This window comes from Juglans microcarpa x Juglans regia, chromosome 5D, assembly GCF_004785595.1.
Source record: "Juglans microcarpa x Juglans regia isolate MS1-56 chromosome 5D, Jm3101_v1.0, whole genome shotgun sequence".
Classification (NCBI taxonomy): domain Eukaryota; kingdom Viridiplantae; phylum Streptophyta; class Magnoliopsida; order Fagales; family Juglandaceae; genus Juglans; species Juglans microcarpa x Juglans regia.
Window position 1 is genome coordinate 18,242,042 of NC_054602.1, and position 22,213 is coordinate 18,264,254.

At 37.4% G+C, this 22,213-nt stretch overlaps 1 pseudogene; it reads right to left on the reverse strand.

The window, feature by feature from the left end:
* Positions 1 to 13,597: 13,597 nt before the first annotated feature.
* Positions 13,598 to 16,741, reverse strand: LOC121265762 (annotated as a pseudogene).
* Between the last annotated feature and the right edge of the window lie 5,472 nt (positions 16,742 to 22,213).

The window sequence follows — 22,213 nt, forward strand, 5'->3', positions numbered from 1 at the left end:
TATGACAACTCCTAAGCCAAATTACCCAAATTCTACAAAACACATAACAGAATCAAGATCAAAACCATACATATACTAGCATTGCAGGTCACATAAAATGTTAGCACAAATAATAAAGCAATTGAAACAACTTGAAATAATTAGGTTACCTTTCAGATCTGGGTGGAGAATCTGGAGGGGATTTCGTGGAGAAGACGAAGGGGCTTCGTGGGTGTTGTGGGGGAGTAGAGAAGACGAAGGGACTTCGTGGGCTGGAACCAGTACTGCTATGGGTATTCATGGGTTCGTGGAAAAGGCTAAGGGGCTTCGTGGGTGTTCGTGGAGAAGACGAAGGGACTTCGGGCGGTGACTTTAGTGAAGAAGACGAAGACGATGGCAGAAGACGAAGATGGTTGGGTGTTTCGATGGGGAGAAGACGTGGACGGCAAGATGGGGGTTTCGATGGGGAGAAGATGAAGACGGCGAGATAGGGGTTTCAATGGGGAGAAGACGAAGGGGCAGAACAGAGGGAAAACGACGGTCTGATTTCCCGCTTGCGATTTCGTGGTTTTCTGATTTTTGTGTAGAACCACAAAAACACGACGATCTGCAGGCTCAAAACAAGGGGCAAGAAGACAAGGGAGAGAGACGACCGAAGCTGGGAGAGAGACGGACGAAGCTTCTATAAATCCAAAACAGAGAAGACGAGGGAGAGAGACAGACGAAAAATGCTATGCGTTTCAGGTTTCCCGCTTGCGATTTCGTGCTTTTTTTTTTTTTAACTAAAATAAGGCTGACGTGGCATGTCAGCTGCGGGGCCGCGCTGGGGACACACCCCGGTTGCCCATAGAATTTCTGATATTTTTATTACTCATGCAGTTCTATTTATTTGAAAATTGTTATTGTCTTAACAAAAGTCACCAATTGCCAACTGCCAGTGGCCTCATGGCACAACACCCACCTCTCAAAAATGTGTATGGTTTGACTTCTCTCCCCTAATATATCAAAAGAAAAACGTAAGTTACCATTCTGATCTAATCAAATCTTATTATAAATGATGTAAATAGTATATTCTACACACTAACAAATAAAATAACTCTAATAAAAAGTATCAGGATACATAATAAAAAGTCGAATGAAATATCCTAACCTCCATGTCTATTGGGTAAAAGTTGTTTTGACAAGAGAAATGTTTTAGTCATAAAAAAATTTTATAAAAGTAAATTCATAAATTGACATGATTTAATATGATACGTTAAATTGTAAAATTATTTTTATTTTATAAATATACTTTTACGACCTCTATTTATAGCTCGTCATTTACATCAATTAATACATCTAGGGTAGGAAAAAACCCACAAAAAATTAGCTGAGTTATCCCTTTCATGATTGCGTTTTCGAACATCCATTGATTAAGAAATATGGGCCCATATCACTTATTGGATCAATTGTCCTTTTTGTTTTTTTAATTTTTTGTCTATCTGCATATTTTTTACTCTAATGCGGTTTTTATTGAAATTTTCTACCCATTTTCTCATATTTCAATTTTACTATAATGCAATTTTGAATTAAGGGATACATGAAAAAAAAATTATTAAATACTAATATTTTCATTATTTTCTTGACAACCTCCAGCATCTGATAAGTATTTTATACTCTCACAGACATTTCTAGACTCATTTCCACTATTGTATGTGTTAGAAATACCAGATCAAAATATACAGCAAAAATGATATTACCTCATTAGTAAATCATAGATCTAGTGCAGTTGTTCCACAGATTCTCCGTTGTCGTTGTTGTTTATCCGAAATCCTCCCAGCGATTGTGGAGTGTGCTACGTGGTAATATACCAAAGCAACACTCACATATTTCACAGCCTGGATTTCGGAACTAGAGAGAACCCAAATGAGAGAGAGAGAACTTGTTTGTGATGTGATTGTCTCATTTAAAGAGCGTAGAGGCTATATAAGTGTCTCTCTAAGCGTAACCCCCCAGCTGGCTGTTAAGGGCTAGCCATCAAGTCTCATTAAACCACTTCATAAACCCCAAGAGAAGGAGAAAGGGTGTCCACTATGGGTGAACCTTTTTTACATCTCCCACTCGCACATAGTGGACAAGATTTTAAGTCTGCATCTCTTAATATGTTCTCAATCTTGTTCGTATTGGCAAATAGGTTGTGTGACCATCAAGCACAACTTTAAAAGAAAAATAGGAGCACTATACTAAATCTCTCTAAGAGAAAACCAACATAGCAACATCTCTAAAAATGGCTCGTTATTCCCCGACTCATTTGGTCACATCAGATTAAGCATTCTTAATCCATCTTGAGTTTGAATGACTCAAAACAATGATCAATCTCCATAAAACATGATGTACTCACAACAATGTTGCAACTCTCATGAAGCAATATAACTTGTTGGCGGTGAGTACACACCATTATCAATGTGTTAGCAAATAGTCTTTCATTCGCCCTCATGTTATTTAGTTTCAGTTCAGTTGCTTTCCCAGCAATGTCTCTTTAGACCGTATCATTCATTGTCATAGATAACATGTCAAAATAGCAAACACTAAAATATCAACCTCGTGCCATAGTCAAAGGTCACTTAAGGGTATAAATAAATTAAGGTCATCAATTATGATTTACAGGACTCACATGGTGAGAAAACAGGTATCCATTCATTCACATATATTATTTGTTACAAAGAAAAAGCGTATATCTAATCTCAATACATCGTACAGATTTTAGTCTAGTCATTATCTCAGCACCTAACTCGAGTCCCTCTATTTGCTCGCTATCCAAAGCGTCAAAGAGGATCTCGCATCTGGCTAAACCATAGGCTACATGGATTGTGGATAACCATGCACAATCCTTTTAAATATGATGGACCACGTCTTAGCTCCCAATAAGATGACATATCTTTTGTGTCTTATAACTTATCCCTCTTTGGACAAGTACCAAATGATACATTGTTTCATCTTTGTTCACTACCCATTTGTAGCGCCAAAGGCAATCGCTCGTGTGATTGAGCCGATTTATGCCTGTCGATTTACCTTTTTCATCATAACTCCTAAATTTATGGTGATTGTGTGTGCTTATAAAAAAATACTTCCAACCACGCCACATGATCATAGAACACATCTGTATCATGTGCACGACAAACAATACCATGATGAAGAGAAATCATATGGTCAACTAAAAATAATTAAAACACAACTCTCAAGTGAAGTTTTAGAACCATTTCTCTCTATGCGCATTCTTATGTGTAGTAACTTTTTCAAAACATACACCTATCAAGAGACTCTATTTATATATATATATATATATGTATAAGTTATTTGCATAACTATGAAGTCAGCGACGACTCATCACAAATCTCATTTAAAGTGAAACTTACAATATAAACCTTATATTCTAGTTAGCAAGTCCAACTGTGACTTTTAAGAATCTACAAGATGACCTCAAATATCATTCAACAAACCCAATTTGCGACTTTAAGGTTTCATATGAATCTCTTGTAATTAGCAATAACATGTGAGATAACCATAATTATGTTTAATCAAGGGTAAAGCGATTAGGGCCTTTGCCCTAAGACAATCACAAGAGTCTAATCATTACTTTTAACGACTATCGCATCACAAACTCATTTAGTCAAATAAGCCATATTTATCATCTAACAAAATATTAGCCTCTTACTATAAATCAATCCTTAAAGTCTGCAATTCAGAAACCTTAAAATCATATAAGAATAATTTTTTTGAAGTCTGCAAAATCGATGACCTTAGATAGAAATAATCGTCTCTTGAAGCTTTCAAAATCTAAAACCTTAAATGATATCAATTCATTTCTTAAAGTCTGTAAAATCCTAAAACTTAATGAAATTCTCATAAATCTTTTCTTGAAGTTCATTGAACTTACAACCTCCTATTCCATAAACTAATTTAATAAATTCTATGGAATCTAAGACCTCAATTATCCTCAGTGATTTAAAGCTATTCCCCACCTCAGTTGTGACTTCAGTTTCTACTACAAAGAGATAGCCTAGACCATGTTGCTCTCTTCAAGCCTCGATATTATAAAAACAAACCAAATCGCTAAGATTTCATGCCTACTACACTAAATATTCATACCTATCAAGCCTCGATAGTATAAAAACAAACCAAATCGCCAAGTCTAACTCCCCAAATTCTCAAGCCTATATAGTACTAAGATTGAAACCTAAAATTCTGGTATTGTATGTAAGTGACTTGTGAATTTACTCAGAGTCGAACTGCTCTGATACCACCTGTGGCACCCTCGACCCCACGTGTGATTTGGTGGAATTCGTGACATTGGGATGATGACCACACAGATCACACACTCCCATCGCCATGTGCAAGTGTGTGCAAACATGCGTTAATGTGTGCAGCAAAAATAGCGCAACGGATAGATATAAGGTAGTCAAAACTAAGTATCAGAAAGTTTTAAACTTTACAACCAAAAATAAAAACCACCAATGGATTATACATTCATCCTACTGAAATAATGGAAAGGAAACAAGGCTCAACAACAAATACGAGTACAATCCCAAGCCTTCAATCCTCAGGACAGGCCGGTCCCTCCTGCTCATACTCATTCTCTGCATCAAAGTCTACAGTTCCATAAAATGGAATCGTAAGTAGGAATACCACAGTGAGATTTCGCAATCTCAACATGCAACAACCAAGAGATAAGTAATGCATCTATACAACTAACAAAGTATGACAATCATACAAGCATAAGACCACAATATCCATTTTTTCCTTTCCCAAAAATAACACATTTAAACATAACACTTACGCAAAAATCCCTTTGGCCTAAAACACAATCATTTATTATGCATGCACCATAGTCTATCCTATGGACCATGTGCACACCCTGGCTCCTTTAGTCACACTACGGGTAACGTCTGTGTATATGACTTTGTAAAAAGCGATGCCCAGCTCCGCACCTAATGCATTTGTGACCAGACATCCTTTAGCCCCCACTGGCAGTGGGGCTACAGAGTCATGCCATGAGCGTTATCGTCTTGGTCAAGCCAACTATTGCCTAGCGACAGCTTAGGGGACATGACTCAGTTTTACATGCTCCCGAGTAACCAGAGGACTTTCAGCAAGATAATGCCCCTTCTCGGCTTAGGGTCGTGATCCACATAAAGTCCATACAATCATTTTATTTATGCATGCACCACGGTCTCCAATAGGGACCATGCGCACACTCTGGCTCTCTTCGTCACACCACGAGTAACGTCCGTGCATGTAACTTCGTAACGAGTGATGCCCAGCTCCATGCCCAGCGTGTAGGTATCCAGACATCCTCTAGCCCCCGCCAACAGAGGAACTATGGAGTCGTGCCAAGAGCGTTACCGTCTTGGCTGAGCCAACTATTCCTTGACAACAGCCTAGGGGGCGTCACTCAGTTTTACACCCTCCCGAGTAACCAGAAGAGCTCCACCGAAATAATACCTCATCTCGACTTAGGATCGTAATATGCACGCGCCCATAAAAATATTACCAAGACATGAAAACCAGTTTTCAAATCACGCCACATGGCAGAATACAATACAGTTAAATAATCAAGACATATAATAATATAGGTAAATATGCAGATGCATGCAGGTAGTATATTGGATGACATGGCATAACACACATTAGACAATATATATCATCACAATAGTCAGAAAGTGCACAGTTTAACAAACCCAACTACACGCATAATCTCATCCTCCATCCTACCCCGCTCCCAACCACTATTATGATTATCAATCTCAACACTTCACGGGGCCCAAGGTCCATCTCAACACAACTAGACTGCAAACAATGTTAGTGATAAATGGATGTCATAATCTCAAGGGTCGCTTTGGAGTGGTACTTACAGTGCTGACAAGCAATTTCTGGATGATCAAGCGCGTTGTCTAAGGGGTCCAACGAGTGTGCATGCACGTTGTGTGGCAGAGCGAGTTGGCAGTGGCGCCGCATTATAACAGAGGCAAAGTTGGACAAATTAATGGAGACCCACGGCTGGGAAAAAGCTTCAGGGTGATGAGACTGGCAGAAAAGAGGGTGGAGAGGACTCACGCAGCGGAGAGGGTGGTGGTGGGTGGCTGAGCACTGTGAACAGTGGCTGACCTGGGCAAAACCTGAACCTACATGGTTGGGAAAGTAGTGGGTGGCAAATATGATGAGTTGAAGAGGGTGACTGAAGAGGACTCTCGGGATGGATGTTAGTGGTTGGCGGCGGAGTAGAACCCTAATAGAGGAGATCTAGCCTTTGATTGGGTGAAAGGACATGGCTTGTCGCGCATGGTGCGAGGTGGAGGACGGCATGCATGGCTCACTGCAGCGGGATGAAGAAGAGGAGAGGCTAGGCGGGAAGGGGGCTTGTGTGGCGCTGGGGAAAAAGGATTGAAGAAGGGACTTAGGGTTCGTCCCTTCCTTTAATCAAAACGCCTAGCATAGAAGAAAGGGGTTGGGCCCCTTGTTTGTAACATATGGGTACACCCACATGAGTTGGGCCTGAAATAGAATTTTCACTTAAAACAAAACCCACTGAAACATATATGACACAACTTCACCAAAGAAAACACATAAACCTCAAAACTAACCCACTACACAAAAGGCCCAAACCAAAAATATAAATAAGATAAAATACAATAAAATAGAATAAACCACAATAAAATAAAACAAACACTAATAATAATATGAATAAATTAAAACACTAATATTGGGGTCTCACATCTCCTGAGATGAAGAAGAATTTGTTCTGCCATCGCTTGGCATGAGAGTGACGTGGCTCGAGACGGGCAAGCCTAAATTTTGATCGGGATTGGAAGATGCAAATGTTCACTTGGATGGCACAAACTATATAGGTGAACATGAACTCCTGCGTGGTTAGATTTGGATATTTCTCCCTTGTAGGCTCCAAGAATATCATGTGTCACGCCACTCAACATGCCAGAAGAATCCACCAGGCGTAGGGGTTCAGCTGCGCAGAGGCCAGACCTAAGAAGTCTACGAAGTCGCTTACCAGACTATAAAAAGGGAGACTTAGACCATAGGAGAGCACGCCAGTGTACAAAGCCACTTTCTTGGAGTTGCCCACTGAGTCAACAGCGGTGCAACCGACCTTGGGAGGCTCCAAAACTGCTAATTTTGGAATTGAGTACATCATCCGCAGGGCACCAAGAGTGGACTCATTGAAGGAGGGAGGCCTATTGCAAGAGGCATTTTTCGAAGCCATGGGAGATACCTAGGAAGAAGGTAGTATGGCAGGGGTAGCGATGCAAGAGAGGGGAGAAGTTGTTGAAGGGAGAGTATACAAAGGTCGAGTGAGTGTCGCGACGGGAACTGGAGAGAGGAGTAAATAGGGTAAGGGTGATGGTTGGAGACCCCAGTAGGAAATGTGATGGGACATGACGAGGCGATAGTTGCGCATATTCCCGAGACTGCTTAGGATATTGTCCCCCGAATAATCAGACGCATTAAATGCGTCCGAAAGTGGCCTCCCCAGAGGTCAGACCCTAGTACTTGGCGCAGTTGTGATGGGAACCAAGGTGGGCCTAGTCTTAAAGATCATTTGTAAATTCTAGATGGGCCAATTACAAGATCAAGGACCAAGAAGATCAAGGAAGCAATGCACGGATTGGTGCAATCCACTTGGGATGAAGCTAGTAAGAGCCCAACACTCAAGATGGGCTTGAAAGAAGGAGAACCAGCTTTGATCCACTTGATTCAAGCTGTGGAAGACATGGCTTAGAGATAGGGCCTATTGTTATTTGAGACTTCAAATTTGGTTAAATGATTTATTTTATTAGTTTAGAATAAGTGGGCTTGAAGATGTCTGGCCCACACGTCTTATTTTTAATGAACTAGAGTTTTCAAGAAGGCCTTGTATTTTGGCCAAGGGCTTACTTGGAAAGTTACTTTTAGGAATTAGGATTTTAAGAGGTACTGTAGCGTTACTGTAGCTGTACTGTAGCCGCGGTACTGTAGCGTGACACTGTTCATCAGGGGCATTTTGGGTAAAAGAGGGCTTTATTTTGGCTAGGGTTTTAATTAGGTTTAGTTTAAATACTCCTTGTAGCCTCATTTGAAGATAAGACAATATTGAATTTTATTTGTGAGTTGAGTTTTCTCCTCTTATTCTTGATTGAACTCTTGAACTTATCAAAGGTAAATCACAACCTTTGTGGCGTTCCTTCTTTGTAATCTGGGTTCTTGAGACGGGTTCTTCAACGGGTCTAGATTTTAATATAATCTAGGTTCTTGAAACGGATTCTCATCGGGTCTAGATTCTCCATCCTTGACTTGATTTTTGGCTTTCTTGGGGAGTTTTCAAATTGATTGTGGGTTCAAGGGAATTCATTCCCACGGGTTCATATCATTTGGTATCAGAGCAAGGTTTCCAATCAGGTCTTATTCTATCTTTTATTTCTTGCATATTTAATTCTAGAGCTTCATTGTTCTAGGGTTGATTACAAAAAAAAAAAAAAAAAAATAGTGGTGGTTAGCAGACTTCTTCACTATTGTTAGGGTTGCTGAAATTCATTGTTCTAGGGTTTGTGTTGGCTGAAATCTCTTGTTCTAGGGGCTGCTGTATATCACTTGCCCAAGGGTTTCTGAGTTATTGTTAGGGTTTTCTCAACTGCTTATTCTTGTTTGTGATCAAATCAGTTGGTGAAAGGAAAAGAAAAGAAAAGAAAAGAAAGGAAAGGAAAAGAAAAGAAGAGAAAAGAAAAGAAAAGAAAGGAAAAGAAAAGAAAAGAAGAGAAAAGAAAAGAAAAGAAAAGAAAGGAAAGGAAAGGAAAAGAAAAGAAAAGAAAATTTGAAAAAAAAAAAAAAAAGAAGAAGAAGAAGAAGAAGAAGGAGAAGAAGATAAGGAGAGGTAGCATATTTAAAGGTTGCTACATAGTTACAACAAAGACAAAGAAAAATATTTGTTGATTGAGTTTTATCCTCAAAGGGGCTGAATACATATTTGTAGTTGGTATCTTGTTCTATAATTACTCTTTCCCTCATATAAATTCCTTGAGTCCCGTATCGTTTTATTCCTTCCTTGTTTCTTGTTTCTTGGATCTATATTACTGGTTGGAATAATACAAGGTTGTATTATCTTGATTTAGTTCAAATAGTTCTTAAAGAACTTGAGCGGGAAAACTATTGAGGTAAAAGGCAAGAGAGTGTGAGACTATTATCGGGGAAAAGCCAATTAGGAGTGAAACACGAGTGGAATGCCATTATTCGAGCGTAAACACGTAAGGGAGCGTGTGAGGTTTTTCCACTAACATTCATTTGTGCAGCATTTTACAATGTCTCATCGGAGTGGCTCTTCACCAAAGGGGATGGTAGATAACTCATCATTTGTATTGCAATCCATGCAACAACAGTTTGAGCGGTTGAACTTGGTGTTAGGTGAAGTGAGGGATAGGATGGATCATCAAGAAGTGGTAATTAGAAATTTACAAGGCAGGAGAGATAGGAGGAGGAGTGAACCTTGTATTGAACATAACTGTAAGAATGAAGGGTATGGTGAGTCTCTTGTTGCTAGGCATGCTCTCAATATACAAATTAAGATGGATGATATAGAGAAGCAGAGCGAGAACATTTTTCATACTAGATGCCACATCAACAACAAGGTATGTAGTATGATCATTGATTTTCGGAGTTGTATTAATTTGGCAAGCACTACTTTAGTTGAGAAACTGAATTTACCTACCTTAAAACACCCTAGACCATACATGTTGCAGTAGTCGAGTGATTGTGGGGAGGTTAGGGTCAATAAGCAAGTGCTAGTTACTTTTTCAATTGGAAAATACCAGGATATGGTCCTTTGTGATGTAGTGCCTATGCATGCTGGTCATATTTTGTTGGGGAAGCCATGGGAGTACGATAGGAAGGTGATCCATGATGGGTTAAGGAACATGTACAGTTTTGAAAAGGATGGAAAAACAATCAAACTTGCTCCTTTAACTCCAACACAAGTCCATGGGGACCATTTGAAACTGAAAAGTGAGGTTGCTCAAAAAAGAAAGAGTGAAAATGAGTGTGATCAAAAAAGAAAAAGTGAAAAGGAGATTGAGCTAAAAAGCAAGAGTAAAAGTGAGATTGAGAAAAAAAGAAATAGTGAGGCCGAAAACGAGAGAGAGAGTAAAATGAGTGAGATAAAAGATGAGGGTGAGGCTGAAACCTCAAGAGAAAGAGAGAATGAGTTGAAAAACAGTTGTCAGGTCGAGAGTTCAAAACAAGATGAAGGAAAAGAGAGTGACAGAAAAAAAGAGAGTGAAAAGCAAAAAGAGAGTGAAAAAGAAAAGAATTGTGGAAAGAAAAGAGAGAGTGAAGAAAGTGAGAGAAAAACAAAAAGAAAAGTGAGTTTTTATGCTAAGGCGAGTCTTAATACTAACGAACTTGACGTTTCTTTGCCTAGTGTTATTGTCTTTTTGTTGCAGGGATATGAGGTTATGTTTCCTAGAGGTATGTTTAGTGGATTGCCACCTATTAGGGAGATAGAGTACTACATTGATTTTGTGTCAAGTGCGACAATTCCTAACCGACCTTTCTTTGAAGAACATGAGTCTTTTTCACACTTGAAGGGACAAGGTAAGTCGTTGACTATAATGCATGCTAAGCGGGAGGACTGTGTTGAGACTTTTCCTCATGTATTCAAATACACACAAGGTATGGAAAATTTTGTGGTTGATGCTTTAGCAAGAAGGTACGTCCTTATCTTCATTTTAGATGTAAAATTGTTGAGACTTGCATATAATAAGGAATTGCATGCTAATGATGATGACTTTGCTAGTGTCTATGGAACATGTGAAAAAGTATCGTTTGGTAAGTTCTATAAATTAGATTGGTACTTGTTTAGAGAGAATAGATTTTGTGTGCCAACTAGTTTTATACTTAAGTTGCTTGTGTGTGATAGACATGGTGGTTTGTTGGGTAACTTTGGTGTAAGGAAAACTTTCAACATGTTGCATGAACATTTGTGGAAGTATTACTTGCCATTCATTGAGTTTGCATATGATTGGAGTGGTGTAAGAAAAACTTCAGGTGTGTTTCATGAACGTTTGTGGGAGTATCTTTTGCCATTCATTGACTTGCTACATGAACATTTGCGGGAGTATCATTTGCCCTTATTAGAGTGTGCATATAAAACCTTGCATACTACTATTTCTTATTCTCTATTTGAGGTTGTTTATGGTTTTAATCCACTTACTCATTTACCTCTGATGGCTTTGCTTGTTGATGATAGGAGTAGCTTGGATGAACATTTTCAATTTCTTGAGAAAATTAATGAAAATACACGTGAAGTAGATCTTTCAAGTAAGTATCAAGTTTTTGCTATTTTCAATGTTACTAACATTTTTCCTTTTGATCCAGGTGGAGATTCGAGGTCGAATCCTTTTGAGGAGAGGGGGAATGATGGGAACCAAGGTGGGCCTAGTCTTAAAGATCATTTGTAAATTCTAGATGGGCCAATTACAAGATCAAGGACCAAGAAGATCAAGGAAGCAATGCACGGATTGGTGCAATCCACTTGGGATGAAGCTAGTAAGAGCCCAACACTCAAGATGGGCTTGAAAGAAGGAGAACCAGCTTTGATCCACTTGATTCAAGCTGTGGAAGACATGGCTTAGAGATAGGGCCTATTGTTATTTGAGACTTCAAATTTGGTTAAATGATTTATTTTATTAGTTTAGAATAAGTGGGCTTGAAGATGTCTGGCCCACACGTCTTATTTTCAATGAACTAGAGTTTTCAAGAAGGCCTTGTATTTTGGCCAAGGGCTTACTTGGAAAGTTACTTTTAGGAATTAGGGTTTTAAGAGGTACTGTAGCGTTACTGTAGCCGTACTGTAGCCGCGGTACTGTAGCGTGACACTGTTCATCAGGGGCATTTTGGGTAAAAGAGGGCTTTATTTTGGCTAGGGTTTTAATTAGGTTTAGTTTAAATACTCCTTGTAGCCTCATTTGAAGATAAGACAATATTGAATTTTATTTGTGAGTTGAGTTTTCTCCTCTTGTTCTTGATTGAACTCTTGAACTTATCAAAGGTAAATCACAACCTTTGTGGCGTTCCTTCTTTGTAATCTGGGTTCTTGAGACGGGTTCTTCAACGGGTCTAGATTTTAATATAATCTAGGTTCTTGAAACGGATTCTCATCGGGTCTAGATTCTCCATCCTTGACTTGATTTTTGGCTTTCTTGGGGAGTTTTCAAATTGATTGTGGGTTCAAGGGAATTCATTCCCACGGGTTCATATCAAGTTGGCAGCATTAAATGCCATGTCCCATCGTCTCGACAAGGAGAATGATGACCATGACGGGCAAGTTTTTCGGGAACGGGGCACGAATAAAAGCAGTCCTGTGGCGTAAAGAAAAGAGAGATATTTGACAAACAAGACTCATCCATTCCATTCTTAGAGACTAAGCTCTCACAATAACTGATTTGCGCATCAAAGGCTAATCCCAGCCATCCTTTCCTTCCTTCTCTTGTAGGTGTTGGATAGCAATTACAACAACGGCTACAAAACACGCCTTAACAGTGAGTTGCACTTTCTTCTACTTAGTTTGGCCTTTTGAATGATGTAATTGTTCTTGTAAATGAAAATATCTAAAAATTAAAATTCTAGCTGGATTTGGTGGCCAAGACTACGTTCAAAATAGAATTGATAAAAAGAATGATTGGAAATCATTTCACCATTTTATCCTTCTTCTCAATCATTGTCTTGTTCTATTGTCCTATGTTTCCACTTGTCACTTTAACCTCTATATGCTTTAATAAAGTGTTTTATGCATCTAAATGTCAGAGCAGTTTAACAAGTAACTCTCTCTTTCTTGTAAAATCCCCTCAGGCCACTTCAATACTGCATTTGAATTCAGATGCTGCCAACACTACTAAAAGCCTTGCTTTTGATGGTGTCTTCATCACACTATACAACATTGAACTAGAAAATCACTGGTGGTATTGCGTGATCATGTTAAACAAGCTGTACCATCGTCATTGGATCCTGCTGCATTGGCAAGCTAAGTTCCATGGCTTTCAGCTTTGTTCTCAACGGTTTGTGGCAGTGTATCGGTAAAGTGTATGATATAATCCTACTATATTAAGTGTAAAGAACGTATGATATATATTGTTGATTATTAGTATTTATAAATTGTAGGTGGGGACAAAAGTGACAAAAGTCATTTTTATTTCAACTGAAATAGATAATATCTACTTAGTATAAAATATGAAGTGTTTTGATAATTTCACTAATCAATCTAATTATTTTAATATACACAGTAACTATAATATTCAATAACATCTATTTAATGTCCTAATTGTAGTAGACATTTGCTGGATAGATAGATACACCTAATTGCCATTTGCTAGAATAAAACCTTTTCAATGACGAAAATCTTGAGCATCCGCATTAACTAGGTTTAAGTAAGGGTATATTCACACATACTCACACGCACACACCCAACCTCATACACCCCTGCAAGACTTAAAGTTAAGAGATTGCAATTTTTTCTCTTTATTTTAGGGCTTACATTTTCTTTTCTTTTTTTTTTTAAAAAAAAAAGACCCTACTAACACTAACTTCATATCAATACATTGCACCGAACATAATTTGACTTTAACGACCCTGAATCAAAGAAACTGTTACTTCATTGATAGAAATGGCTCCTTCGCTAGTTGATGTGTCTTTCCCATGGCTACTACCCTTCAAAGCAAATGCAGGTTGTTGTGGAGAAGGAAGAGGTGTGTCATTACCCAACATTACAACGACTGTTGACATGTTCGGCCGATCTGTTGCATATTCTTGCACGCACAAAAGCCCAATTTGAATGCATCTTGCAACTTCATTATCAGGGGTTTTGTCAACCAGTGATGAATCAACTATTTCCATGGCTTTGCCTTCTTTCCATAACTCCCAAACCTACAATTAAACAACATGTTCGTGTGTTTAGGTTTAAATAATACAAGACAAATTATTTGCATACACTTGTACTTACATGCCCAATCAAGTTTGAGGAGGGATCATTGTGAAAATAAGTACTATTCCTTTTGCCAGAAATAATCTCTAGTAGCAAAACCCCAAAGCTGTATACATCTGACTTCACTGAAAATAGTCCACGCATCGCATACTCTGGAGACATATAACCACTGCAACAACGTAATGAAATTATCACAAAACTAAAATGATATGATTAATGTTTTGCTAAAAAAAAAAAAAAAAAAGAAATTGTATTGCACTATAAATGTATCCTTAATTTGTAGCACACTTACTATGTTCCGACTACACGATTTGTATTTGCTTCAATTTGGTCCCCTAACTCCCCTTCAACAATTCTAGCCATACCAAAATCCGCAATTTTTGGATGCATTGTATTGTCAAGTAGAACATTGCTGGCCTTTATATCTCTGTGGATAATCTTTAATCTCGAGTCTTGATGAAGATATAAGATCCCTCGAGCAATCCCACAAATAATATCGAAGCATTTGCCCCAATCTAATAATGACCTTTTTGTTCCATCTAATGAAGAGATAACATATATTTAGATGATTTGCTTGGTAGGTATACTGAAGCTACAAGAAGAACCAAGATCAAGAAGCATATGTGAAAAGAAGACATACCAAAAATGAAAGTGTCCAAGCTTCTGTTTGGCAAGTACTCATAGATTAACATCTTTTCTTCTCCCTGAACGCAATAACCAAGAATCCTCACAAGGTTCCTGTGTTGAAGTTTAGCAATGATTGCAACTTCATTCTTGAACTCCTCAATGCCTTGTCCTGAGTACTTTGATAGCCTTTTCACTGCTATTTCCTTTCCATTGTATAAGCAACCCTGAAAGCAAACACCAATTTCAACCTCGATCAACATTCAGAATGGAATTACTGATGCATTGCACACATATGAATTGAATTTCAAGGAGATTACCTTATACACTAATCCAAAACCACCTTCTCCTAGCTTGTTAGAAACAGAGAAGTTATCCGTGGCTGCAACTATCTTACTTAGCTCAAAGAATTGTAAATCTGAATTTATTGTACTTCCATCAAGCTCCCTTCTAGTTGAAGATTCTTCAAAGCTTGCTGCAGTGGAGGTAATGCCAAAAGTATACTTGCTTTGTCTTTTCTCTGTCATCAAATGCAATTAGAAATTCTCAAAGTGCGAAAGAAACGAAGAAACCGCTTTAAAAATCATGTTTTACTTACCCTTTATCTTCCTCATTATGAACCAATACACAATGGAAGCCACAATAAGCAGCATTACTGCAACAAAAACTACAAGAATCGTCAGCTTTCCCTTATTCTGAAGAAGATCATTCTTCTTTGCATATTCACCTAAGAAAAAAAAGAAGAAAAAAGAGTAAAAAACTCAATCTTTATATGCGATTCATGAACCTGAATCTTCTCCGACCTAGATGGGACATGGATCGCGTTTCAAGTTAAAAAAAAAAAGAGGAAATAAAACTGGAGTACCTAACGTAGCAGCATCCACGCGTAGATATAAATACTGTCCTCCATTTGAATAAACTCTCGTGTCTACCAAGTTGCCGTGCCATGTGAGGCACCCAATCCCTCCCTTTGTCTCGTTTGCATTTGTGTAAGCCGTACAAGTACAATTCTTCATACACTCTTGCTCGCATTCTTTCAATGACAGACTCATGTCCGCGCGTGCTATTGAGGTATCCGGCACCTTCACACGTGCAAGCTTCACGAACCCTTCTCCGCTGTCGCACGTGAACACTCCTTGTTTCCTCACGCACCCGCCCGACCCATCTCTCAAGAACCAATCACGGGCCGACTTGGGTTCAAACCCGGGCAAGCACGTGCACTCAAACTTTTCTATGTTGTTCGGGTCACAGTAACTGTTTGGACCGCATTCTTGGTAGTTATCGCACTTCTCTTTCGGGGAGGACCAAAACCCGACCCACCCGGTCTCGTGCCAAGTAGACCGCTTCACAACCCCAGGTTCCTCCACCATCATTCTAGTGAAAACATTAGGTACAGTGACACCGTATTCAATGGTGATCTCATCTTGATTATCCACGTAGCTGCTGTTGAAGATGTAATTCCGTGTCATTTCAGGTACGCCGCTCCATCTTTGTCCGGTCCATGATCCGCCCCGCCACAAAGGAGCCCCACCCTCGTATCAGAACAGCTGCGGATACCCGGTTGGATCAATCGCATAGGTGCAGTTGCCGGTTCCTGGGTCATCTTTGGACTTCCAAGATGTCAGGAACCGGTTCAGCCCAGTACGGCGATCGAGCCCGAGTTTCATAAACGGAAGCAAAGTGTCGGTCGGAAAGTCAAAGCTCTGCCATATATTGCTCTGGGTTTCAGGATGAACCAAAACGAGGTTCCTGGTGTCCAAGAGCCTAGCCATGGAATGGTTCGCGGAGACAATAGAGGCGTTGGTAGACCAGATTGGGATGCTTTGGTTCGTCTCCGTGATGACGAGGTTTCCATGATCGTCGATGGAGATTATACCGGCAGTGTCGTCGAGAGGGTCGTCTCTGTTAGCGACCCAAACAACCGTTTTTAGTGGCACTTTGTTATACCAAATCCCGACGTAGCGACGGCTAGAATTTGCAGGACTGAAAAACCCAAGTGCAAACGTTTCTCGGTGGGAGACGAGGATGTCACCGTCTTTAAGAGGCTCGTCCGGCGTTATGGTGTCTAAGGAAACGCTTATTTGGAAAAGGAGAGAGAGAAGCAATAATGGAGTCAATAACTGTTTAGAAGGGGAGGACATGGTTCTTCGGTTCTTCCAACAAGACAGCGAGCTGGCTAGCTTGATTTTTATTTTTTTGCTCTTTTTGTTTGTCTGGGGTTGTTTTTGATGAAATCAAAATCATAAATTTAAGCAAAAATCTAATACGTAACAAGATGTAATATTAGATTGATTCGTAAGTTTATTTGTACATAATAAAATTCTAAATTTAAAAGGAAAAAATCTCAACGACCTGAACGAGAAAGGTCTATGACTCTAGTCTCTACCTGCTTCAATCCAGTAAAATGCTACTTGGCTGCTAGACGGGTTCGAGTATATTTATATGTTTTTTTAAATATTTTTAAATTCTTAAAAAATTAAAAAAATATTGTAATTTATTGATAATTAGTTTTTTAACCATTAAAATTAAAAAGTTAAAAAATAGAATAAAATACATAACAAAAATGAAGGAACAAGACCATAAGATAAACTATATATTATTATTACTCATGCAGTTATATTTATTTGAAAATTGTTATTGGGTTAACACAAGCGACCAATTGCTAAACAGCCTGTGGCCTATTATCATCGGTTCGACTTCCCTCTCCTAATATATGAAAAGAAAAACATAAGTTACCATTTCTGTTCGAATCAAATTTTTTATTTAATTTTTATTCTTTTTAACCTTTTTTAAATAAAATTTATTTTTCACTTTCAAAAATTAAAAAGAAAATTCCTTTTTCAAAATTTCAATGCACATGATCCTCCTTGACACCCTTTTTTGAAAAATTCTACTTTCAAGTCGTTGTGTAAAACATAATTAGTAAAGTGTTTAGATGATATAATTTGATTTAATAGGTAAATTTTAAAATTTAAATATTATAAATTAAATTTTACTATTTAAATGATGTAGATAGTATGCTCTATACACGACCAATAAAATAGCTCCAATAGAAATACCAGGATATTTAATTGAAAGTCGAATGAAATACCCTAGCCTCTATGTCTATTGGGTAAAAATTGTTTTATCAAAATAAATATTTTAATTATAAAAAGATTCTACAAAAATAAATCTATAAACTGACTTGACTTAATGTTATACATTAAATTATAAATTTTTTTATTTTAAAAATAGATATAATATATTATATATATTAATTTATAAATATATTTTTATAAAATCTCTTTATAACTCATGGATCAATCAGTACATCTAGATTAGAAAAAAAGCACAAACAGTCAGTTAAGTTGTCCCTTTCGTGGTTGCGTTTCCAAACATCCACTAATCCCTGCTGCGAATTAACAAATATGGGCCATATCACTTTTTTTTTTTTTGGATCATGGGCCCATATCACTTATTGGATCAACTGTCCCTTTTCTTAATATTTTTTTTTGTCTATCTATTATTGTTTACTCTAATAAGATTTTTATTGAAATTTTCTACCCATTTTCTCATATTGCAATTTTACGATAATGCAATTTTGAATTAAGGGATACATGAAAAAAATTTATTAAATACTAATATTTCTCATTAATTTTTTGACAAAATTTGAGCAAGGGTCAATTTGATATCCTTTTTCTTTTCTTTGTCCCCCTAAAACATGTCTCATTGTAGCTTCATATCTGATTCGAAATAGAGCAATGCTACTCTGCACTTATGTAGCACTATTCAAGTGTATCGCTAGTTTATTTTCAACTTTTTATTTTTAATTTTTCTTTTCACATTTTTTTAATATATTTAAATGTTTTTTAAAAAAGAAAAATACATCGATATATTTAAAATCATTTTCTTAATCATTAAGTTAAAAATGGCAAGCGATACAATTGAGCAGTAGACTTTGGACGGCAAAATAGTATCTCTTCGAAATATTATGTGTTGAGTTGGTTTGGCATATTTTTGCAAAAACAGTCAGTGGCAAGTAAAATTAATAAGTAAATATCAATACTTTCATCTAGATTATTATATTTGAGTTAGAGTATACTCAAAATTAGGGGTGCTACTCGCCCCTTACGGGGAGAAGCCACCCCTTCCCCGCCCCCCGACCCCTCTTGGGCAGGGGTGAGGAATTTTTCCCCGTATCCACCCCCGTCCATGCAGGGGCGGGGTACCCCCTCCGCTTGTCGGGATGCGGGGGTGGACCTCCATCCATCTGCCCCCACGCTCTCGCTACTATGCCTTAAGCCCAGCTCAGTTATCTGGGCCCTAAATGGCTCAGAATCTGTTTTTGGACCACTTTAGGCCCATAATCCATTTTTGGGCCAGAATTTAAATAAAATAATATATATTTAAAAATTGAAAAGAAAAAATATATATATAGATAGAAATATTAACTATATACTAAGTTTCAACTATTAACTAATTAAGTAATAATCATCACTAAGACACTAAGCTATAAGCTATTACAATATTACAAACTCCTCTAAAAATATTAAATATTACAAATTGTACTATTAATTATTGTAGCAACATTACACTTAATTGTAAATTAACAAAATCATATCTTTTCAATTTGATCAATTTGGGCTGGCGTTGTGGCGATGAGTTCACTGAAATCAAGATCATAAAAATTAATAAATTATAAAACCTGAAATATTAATAAGTTAAAAATAAAACAAATTAGAATTATAAAGTTACAAAGATAAAATAAAAATTCAAAATATTAAAGTACTAACTAAGATGAGATTGAGATTAGGCCATTAGAATTTGGGATGAAGATGAGGTAGATGAGCATAGATCGGTCATTAGAAGTCGGCATATGTATATTGAGAATATAAAAGCTAAAAAACATACAAACAAAATAATTAGATACTAAAATATTATATAAAATTATAAATGCAGAAAATGATTAAGGGACAAATTGTGCAAACCATGGCAATGGCGGGTCTAGTACAAAATCATACTGTATTGGAGGTAGTCGTAGACATCGTCTCATGTATCATTATAACAATTAAATTTGAAATAAAATTAATGAATACCAATTAAATGAAAATAAATAAATTAACAAGAAATTAGAAAATGAAATTAAAAATAAATACCAGATCCAGGCTGATCACCACCCTCCTCCTTAACATCGACCTCCTCATACTCAAGAACATTCGAAACTTGAATTGGAGTTTCCTTGATCCAATTCTGCGTACAATTCAAAGCTTCCACAGTGGTAGGAGCTAATGAACTCCGAAATGAACCCAATACACGCCCTCTAGTGCTAAAGGCCAACTCTGAGGCTACAGTGCTAACAAGGATGGCCAAAAAACTGCGGGCTATCTCTCCAAGAATGGGATACTTCACGGCATTCACTTTCCACCAACATAATATATCGAAGTCTCCTGAAAATGGTAGATGTTTCGCTGCTAAGTATATGTCTATCTCTGACTGAGCCTCTACAAACTTCGGATGAGGAGGGTCTGCTCAAACCTCTCACCCTAGTCCAATCTACATCTTTTCCCAACGGATCCAATCTCGACTTCTGGAACCTGGCGAGGGGGTAGGTGTAGGTGCTGCAGTATTACCACCCCACAGGATGGTAAACTCATCAAATAATCTACTAAGTGTTTCTCGAACCCTTGTTGCAATAAACTCTGCCCATGTTTGCCCGTACGCAAAGCACAATCCAAATATAATGCCATCCACCTTAAACTTCGGATTAAGGATGACAATTACATATAACAAAATATTAGCACTAGTAAAATCTCCCCAATACTTTCGTATTTTATCCTCATAACCAATGCTATCTCCCGCAGCCTAATATGACCACTCATGACCATGTTATCTAATTCTTATTTTACCCTACATATTTGTTAATAGAATTGATGGGATGTAAGGTACAAAATTCCAGTTAGAGTTGTGGTGACCTCGTAAAAAGCCTAAAAAACTCTATAAAAATAGATACAATTTTTCAATCATCATTTACGAGTTTTTCCAATCCCCCGTGATCATCAAAATATTTAACTTATTAGATATCTTCGTCACCAAATAATATAAATGTCAGCTTATATTCTTGGGCCGCCTCCAACATAAAAAGTGTTGAATTCCATCATGTAGGTTTATCAGTACAAAAGTCATTCTTGGATGTTAGGCTCGTAGACCTCACAGCAACCTTGAATTTCTCCAATCTCGAAGGAGAAGATTTCACCCATCTCACAATAGTCCTGGCTTGAGCAATCGTGTCATGAAGATCTCTCCAACTATCAGTGACAATAAGATTTAGAATATGTACCGCATATTTTACATGCAGACACTCACCACCCATGATTGTCTTATTTGACACTCTAAGATAGGTCTTCAGATGTCCCAATACGATATCGTTAAACGAGGCATTATCAATTGTGACTGTAACAATTCAAGTCAGCCTCCACTCCTTTATTGTGGCCTCCAAGGCCTTCCTCATTGTCTCACCTTTGTGATCGGTTATTTGAAAATTTTTATAATTTTCTTATGCAATATCCAATGACAAGCAAAAAAATGCGAAGTTAAAGATATATAATTAAAATTTTTAGACTGATGTCTAAGTATTTATGGTTAGGCAAACAAATTGACTCGCCAATTCACCCCTCAACTTCTTTTTTTTAGACCAATTTTTTTTTTTTTTTTACATCATTTACCACCGTGTGGCGAGAAAGAATATTAAACATTGGTTCTAAGTAGCACAAGAATACGCTTGAAACTTTTCTCCATCAACAACTTGAAAAAATAGCTCATCTATGATGACCATACGAGCTAGGTATCTTCTACGCTCATCGGGATCATACTTAGTATACCTCCTCAAAGTTGCATCCCTACTAGTCCCATCCGCCATTTTTTGAAGTCTAATTTTTAGCATAGATTGGCTCATCTCTCGTAATGATCTTAATATTAGACTTTTTTGCATTGTTCTTCTAAGTGCACATTTAATTGTGAGATGTCATCTTTCTTATAGTGACATCTATAAATTTTCCCACAATGATTACACTTGTCTTTGGGGTCACCACCCTCTAATTTGGTAAAATGAGTCCAAACTATAGAAATAGATTTCTTGTTGGACTTGGGATGGGCAAGATGCCGTAGGGATAGGAGTAGGGGTAGGTATAGGGATAGGGATACCCTAGGCCTAGAAAGGAGAGCTCGCACTAGAATATGCTGTCATATCCATGAACTGAAACAAACAAGAAATATGCAATTATTATAGCAAATATAACAACATACCAAACAATTAACATCTAAGCATTAACATATATATTAGAAGTTGGAAGATCAAACATCAAACATAACAAAAAATGAAATACCCAAATTAAAAACATAAAAAATTAAAAAAATTAAATACCCAAATTAAAAATATCAAACATAAAAAAAAAAAATGTTAAAAAAAGGGATAAGCATGGAACAGAGATTAAATGCAAACCAACCTCATAAATTAATATTCCTTAAATGCTGAAACATCCATCAAGATTCATTGAAAGAAATGTGTATGATCAACTTGCGAAACTTTGGAAACCCAGAAACTTGAGTACTACGAAATCATTATATGAATGTGTCGGG